This window comes from Peromyscus californicus, unplaced genomic scaffold (genome assembly GCF_007827085.1).
Source record: "Peromyscus californicus insignis strain IS unplaced genomic scaffold, ASM782708v3 Scaffold_18__1_contigs__length_77618521, whole genome shotgun sequence".
In the NCBI taxonomy this organism is placed as follows: Eukaryota; Metazoa; Chordata; class Mammalia; order Rodentia; family Cricetidae; genus Peromyscus; species Peromyscus californicus.
The window spans coordinates 53,804,254-53,811,289 of record NW_026294480.1 but is presented as its reverse complement, the minus strand read 5'-3'; the positions used below and the strand labels follow the sequence as shown (position 1 = coordinate 53,811,289).

General features: G+C 45.1%; 1 long non-coding RNA gene across 1 annotated transcript; it reads left to right on the top strand.

The window, feature by feature from the left end:
* The first annotated feature begins 3,557 nt into the window (after positions 1-3,557).
* LOC128113261 (uncharacterized) lies at positions 3,558-4,590 on the top strand. The gene is made up of 2 exons (XR_008219400.1): positions 3,558-4,180; positions 4,271-4,590. It is a non-coding gene; the product is annotated as an uncharacterized LOC128113261 (long non-coding RNA).
* Positions 4,591-7,036: the final 2,446 nt, after the last annotated feature.

Below are 7,036 nucleotides of genomic sequence, written 5' to 3'. Positions count from 1 at the left end.
AAAGAATTCCAAACCCGGCTCTGTTTTGAATTTGATAGAACATAATGAGAAATCTCTGTGACAGATGACAACATTCTTCTTTCAATTAATGGGATACTGGCTTGAGTCATCCTCAGAACCATTAGGCACCGATTAGAAAGATTTATGGCTCCAAAATGACCTAAAACAAACATTCTCCAACTAGAAAGTGCAGCAAAATGATCTCCCTTGTGCATTTGGGAGGTCACTCATTTAAATGAAATGTGCACAGGCAAAAATAATTCTCTAGACTATTCTCCATCCAAATCTGAAAGTCATATTGCCTCCGTACAACCCTCATTAGGCCATTGTATGTAGTGTTTCATTCATTTCTTCCCTATGCAGTCAGTCACTCATTAAAACCACCCAAGAGATAAATATGAAACATGGTTGGGACCAAGGTGTGGGTCTGATTGTGTTAAACTTCAGTGATGAATCAGAAAGGGACATTTCTCCCAAGAGGACTCTGAACATTGGCAGGAGGACAGATGTGGAGCTAGCTATGTGACTTTGGATGTTTCACTTAACCTCTCTGTGCTCCAGAGTCCTAAAAATAGGAAAAAGTAATTCCCGCTGTCCAAACCTCATAGCGTCGCTCTGAGTAAAATGATGCTTGCTGACCATAGAGGGCTGCATAAATGGAAAAGGCTATTGATGTTAAAACACTTACTGTCCGAGAGAGGAAATGTAAAGCATGCAGAAATACCTATTGCCCAGGCAAAAAGCCAATCTTATTTTGATAGAGGTACACATTTATTTATTGGCTCCAAACATCGATTGAGTCCTAATAAGATCTAGATGATGTGCTCAAATGAAGTACACAGTTGTTCAGAAGACAAATACGCTATTCTTTAAATGCTTAGAGCATCTTTGCAGTTACCACTGTGTTTCTCATTCTAGCTATTATAACCTTCATTGTGCCCACTTTGATATTATTTCATTACAAGGACTTGCCGTTGCTCTCGGAAAAATCTCCCGGACTCTCTCAATCCTCCTCCCTCCTCCTCTCTGTTGAAGATGAGAACTGGAGGAAATAGTCTTTAGAGACACACAGGCCTGCTTGGACACTCCCTTCCAAGCTGGGTGAGCTGAGAGAGTTACTGGACGTCTCTGAGGCTTGTTAGCCCCTGGGCTCTGTCTGGTACAGGAAACCACACCAACCTATGGTAACTGGTTTGTTTGTTTGGTTGGTTGGTTGGTTAATTTTTGGTTTTTCAGGATAGGGTTTCTCTGTGTAGCCCTGGCTGTCCTGGAACTCTCTCTCTCTGGCTCAGAGAATCGTCTGCTTCTGCCTCCCGAATGCTGGGATTAAAGGCGTGTACCACAACGTCCAGCCAGATGAACACAGTTTAGATAAAGCCTGTGCCATATTGAACACTCTCTGACAATTACAGCCACTATTGTCACAACAAAGGCCATCTTAATCCATCCGCCTCACTCCCTCCGTTTATGGAATGACTTGAGTTTTGAGAAGGTGTTTGATTCAACAGAGTCGTATTTTCCTTTTTCAGTTACTGCTTTGGGAGAAGAAAACTGAGCATAGTTGTTAATGTTCCAGCAGCCTTCCAGCCAGTCCCTCAGAAGACAGACCATGCTAGGCAGAGCATTGGCTTCTGCCCTTTCGTGGTCCTTAGACTGAGGTAGACCCCTCCAGTCCCCAGGACTCTTCTTTGGCCTTAGAGTTTAGCATGCTTTACACTTCTCCCATCAAATGTGAAGATGCCATTCTTCTGGTCTGGTCCCTCTGGATTTAACAATTCAGTTTCCAATTCTGAAAGGAAGCAAAACACTTAGATTTAGCCCACTGAAGACCTTCTCTCTGGACAGTTAAATATTTGCCCATATAATGCCTATTGTAGTATTAGAAATAGTCATTTGTGTTACTTTCTGCCTACAATGTGAAAATGCTTTCCAAAGACAAACATAAGTCACTAGAATCAAGCGGACTGTGTAAGGGCCGTAAGTCTTGGGTAGAGGAGGCTGCCGGGAAAGACCACAGTGTAGAATCAGTGGGTGAGACTGATCCTTTGTGATGATGTTTGAGTCCCCACCCAGTTCTACACTTGTCAGCAGTAACTCCTGGGACCCATAGAGTCCTGGAGAGGACTACAATGTTTATCCAGTAATCAAAATTATCATGGGTCTCAGAAAAACAGGGTGCCGAGACACACTAATGACCTGGGTATCCTTTATTCATTCATTCATTCATTCATTCATTCATTTATTTGTTATTTATTTTTATTTATTTTTAGGGTGTTTGCCATTTGTTCAGCCATTCCATCTCCTTTTCCTCCATCATCAGGTTGCCAAGAGCACGTACTTGCAGTTTTCCTCCAACTCTGCCCTGACTCACACAGTTCATCAGATTCTTTAATTAATTCTGTGAACATTTGTTAAATGTTTGCTCATTTACAGACTACCAGGCCAGCATCTGAAACTGGAAATTGCTCACCCTTCATCTGGTGGCGTTCAGTGCTCCCCAGCCTTCCCACTGGCTCTGCTTGCTCCTGTCATGGCTACAGATCCACAACATGGTTCCTGTTGTCTTGTTCTGGGGGAGCAGGTCCCTATGTCCAGGCATGAACTGACCCACATAAACGACTCTACCAGATGAAGAATCATGCTTACATTCCTGTTCTCTAACGAGTGGGTGAATGAAGGACTTCATTAATTTCTCACACATGGGTACCAGCCGCTTATTTTTGTTAGGAAAACCATTTCAAATCACTCACATCCTCCATTGAGGAGGTTATTGGAGTGCGCTATCTCTAATAAAAATATCAGGCCAAGGACAGAGTACAGAAACCGGCTGAAGGAGACTGTTGCTAAGGCTACATGCCATTCTGCTTGCCTAGAAACAAGGGCTAGAGTGGAGTTTAACAAGGACTTTATTCACGTGAAGCAGTCTGCAGTGCTGAGGCTGACCATGGAGGTGAGGCAGAGCAGTATAAGGGGTGGGTTTGTATCAACTGTCCTTGCCTGCTGCCATCGGCCACATCAGCCTCCATGGCCTGGTGCCCTCAGGTCACTCTCATGAACCTCAATGTGTGGACTTTATGCTGTCAGGCCTTTGCATTCCCAAATGCCCAACCCTCTCTCTTCCTCCACCTCCCACTAACCGAGATGGTCCTGGATCCTCTCATAATTTATAATCCCCACTTTTCTTACATTGCTTTCTACGCAACAAAGCCATCCTTGATAGTGAATTCTGGATGCCTCATTCATTCATCCATTCACCTAGCAGTTATGGATTGCCCCATGTATTCGGCCTAATAGTATGCTCTGGGCACACAGAGATGAAGACAGCTCTTGCCTGCATGGAACTCAATGACTGATGAGAAAGACAGGCAAACAAGGCAAATAAATTATAATCAATTCCGTTCTGTACAGTAGTTGCTGACTAAATGCCTAACTATTTCAAATAATCTTTTGATAGGATTCCGGAATACAAAGGATGATCTTCCCTAGATTTCAGGCAAGATGAAAACTTTGTGGAAAATGTATTTAAAATGCTATTTTCTTTGTTTTTTGTGTGTTTATTTTTTTGTTTTTGAGATAGGGTTTCTCTGTGTAACTTTGACTGTCTTGGAACTTGCTCTGTAGACCAAACTGGCTTCAAACTCACAGAGATCCTCCTGCCTCTACCACCCGAGTGTTGAGACTAAAGGCGTGCTCCACCACTTCCTGGCTTTAAAATGCATTTTAAGCTACACATATTAGCTAGCATCTCAAGAGGAACAAATTGACCAGGTCAGTCAAAGCCATTGCTATTATTCTGGTACCTCCTCTCCCTTAGGCAAAGGGAGAGACAGCAGGGAAATGCAATTAAATCTGAGGTTCCAGACAACTGCTGTCCACGGATGAATAGTGTTCTCCAGAGTGGTATGTTTTGTGTCTACAGGAACCCTAACTGGGCGGGACAAAAGGAATTGATTACCCCTGTCTTGTTTATATCCTTCCCTTTGTCCATGATACCTGAGAAGGAGCTCTTCTCTCAGAATCTCAGCTTTGCCTGGTGGGCACACAGTAGGGAACGAGAAGGTAGGTTAGGAGATGTTCTTCCATCTTTTAGGTAAGCTGTGACGTGCAGTGTATCGATGCCTTCTCATGATGTCCTTGGAAATCAAGGGGAGAGCTGCCCTTGGTGGGTCCAGACAGACAGGTAAGAGATGAGATTAGTTGCATGGACTAAGCTCCATGAAATTAAGATTCAGGAGCACAGGTTCAATCATTATCCACTTCTACTCATCAGGAAAGCTTCCAGATCACGGCAGAGAACGAGGACTCCATCCTACACGTCTGAGAGCGTTCGCTGGCGTTAATAGAACTTGGAATTATAGGAACACTTGGATACAGCTTTGCACTCAAGGCTTTCTCCATGGCCGTTATCATTTCCTTGTGTTTCTGAAACTGTCCAGAAAACGGGTATCTGAAAGCCCCACCCATTCACTTCCCCGCACTGCAGTAGAGGATTTTGTTTGTTTACTAGTTTTGTTTAGTGAGGGAATTCTGTCAGTTATTTTCTGTGTCCTGCTGTGTCACACTGGATCATTAAAGAAGATGCAATCAGAACGCAATCAGCGGAAAGGGATTGTTTGTGAAAGGGACTGTGTGCGGCGGGGGAGGCAGAAGGAGGCTTCAGACTTCTGATGCGGGGGCTGCTGACGTCTGAACCAGGAAAGCTGAAAAGGAGACCTGGGCGGAGGAGGCTTAGACTGCGGCCAAACTCTGATTCTCAGCTGAGCCAGCAGGGAGCCCCAGAGCAAAGATTGTCCAGCAGAGGATGCCAAGTTGGGCAGGTGTGGCTCTGTTCTGGTGCTTTATCATGTTTGGCCACCAAGTATGGTCAGCCTATGGAGAGTAGTGCTTTGGCAAGAATGCCAAATTCCACCCACATGCACATAGCTGGAGGCCCCAGACCTACTCTCCTCATAGCAGATTCTCTTGAGAGATCTGTGTGGAATGTGTCCATGGCTGTGGTGATTTGAATAAGAATGACCTCCATAGTGTTACTAGGCACGAGATTTGGGGTTTCAAAAGGCCCAGTGTTATTCTCTCTCTCTCTCTCTCTCTCTCTCTCTCTCTCTCTCTCTCTCTCTCTCCCTCCCTCCCTCCCTCTGCTGTGGATCAGGATATAAAGCTCTCAGTTACCATCCCAACATCATGCGTGCCTGAGTGCCGCTGGGACATCACCTTTAGAAGCTTTTATTTGGCCTTTTCCGTTATGGTAATTCTTACTCACAGGCCTGGCAAACTGGAAGGTCACTCCAAATACCAAGCATGGCTTCCTGGGAACAGTAAGCCAGAATTGCAAAATCCCCATGAGTGAGGTGCCATGGAGAAATATTGAATACACTATCAACTCAGATCCTATGAAATGCCTCAGTATTACTTGTTCCCAGTATACCAAGTCACTCAAGCAAATGGTCATAGGTCCCAGAGGAAGGACCAGGCCCTTCTTCTTAGAGAACTGGCCATCTCTCCCATCAGTGGATTTCAGATCACAAAATCTGCTCACATGAGCGTGACCTTCCATTGATGTGACTTCCTTCAGCCTCCTTCTCTAATCTTACCTTCTAATTGTATTAAACCACGCTCTCAGTTCCCCATCTACTGGACCATGTCACGCTGACCATAGCTCCAATTTCCTATGCTCAAGCGTCTGTGGCTGCCTGCCCTCTGACATTGGCCAGTCATCATGGTCATTGTGGTCACCTGGCCTTGATGACTGCCGAGACCCATTTCCCCCCTAGCTGCTCCTCGCTCTCCCTGCCACCAGTGGCTTCGGCAGCCCTTTCTCAGTGGCCCTAACAAATGCTGTTTCTTCATGCATTTCCCTCCACACTCTGAGGTTCTTCTTGCCTACATCCTAAGGAAGCGCACCAACTCAGTGAATTAGCCACAGCTGTTTCTTGCCTTCTCTGGCCTCGTGGCCCATCAGCTAGTTGGACCTTTACTATTGCAAAGGGGAGCCAAGGAATCTAGCGAAAGATTGGCAGTCTATGGGATGTCTGCAGTTGCTCAGTTCGCTGCTCGGGCTTCAACTTCTGTTTGAACAGGTGGCTTTTGCCTCCCTGCATCTCTTGAAGCTTGCCGAACGTACTTTTTAAAGGCTATTTAATAGTTGGCATAGGAACCAGCTGTTGAAGACGAAGACCGTGGGTTCCGAGGCAGCCTCACTGCTGTCTCCCCTCAAGCATTTCCCAGACCAAGCTGGACCTCCAGAATCTCCCGCAAGGCATGTAACCAAATGAATCCTGCTTTGCACAGAAATGAAATATGGCCCCCAGGGATTTCCCACCGGGGCTGTTTTTCAGTTCAGTTAGCACATCTTGGCCCACGGGAAATCCCAAATATCAACATATCACTTCCTAAACAGGTGGGCTGGCCTGTCTCCACAAGCTGAGAATTCCTAACAGGATGGCAGGATGGACCGTAGAAAGCAGTGAGGACGGATGGCATTCTGAGCCGCTTTCTAAGTCAGGGGAAATGTGTGATGGCAATGCTCTAATTTAGCGTATAGGAATTTTATTTATACACCTGATGTATAGTCTAGAAGTACCTTTCACAAGGGCAGGGGTATTTTTGTCTGTATAAACTATATCCTTGGAACAGCACCTGATCTATAGCAGATACTCAGGACTTTTTGGTTTCTTTTTATTTTAAGTAATAATTCATATGTACTAAAATGCACAGATCTCAGATGTATGATGAATTTTGGCCAAATGTATATATGCATCTAATCCAAATGCAAATCAAGATGAAACTCTTTCCATCACAGCACATGCTTCCTAAGGTCACAGCTCTCCTTAGGACACAGCTGCAATTAAGATTTTATCATGCTGGGTGGGGGGTGGTGCACACTTATAATCCCAGCACTCAGGAGGCAGAGGCAGGCAGATCTCTGAGTTCAAGGCCAGCCCAGTCTACAGAGCGAGTTCTAGGACAGTCAGGGGTACACAGAGAAACCCTGTCTTGAAAAACAAAAACAGCAACAACCAAAAAACAAAACAAAAAA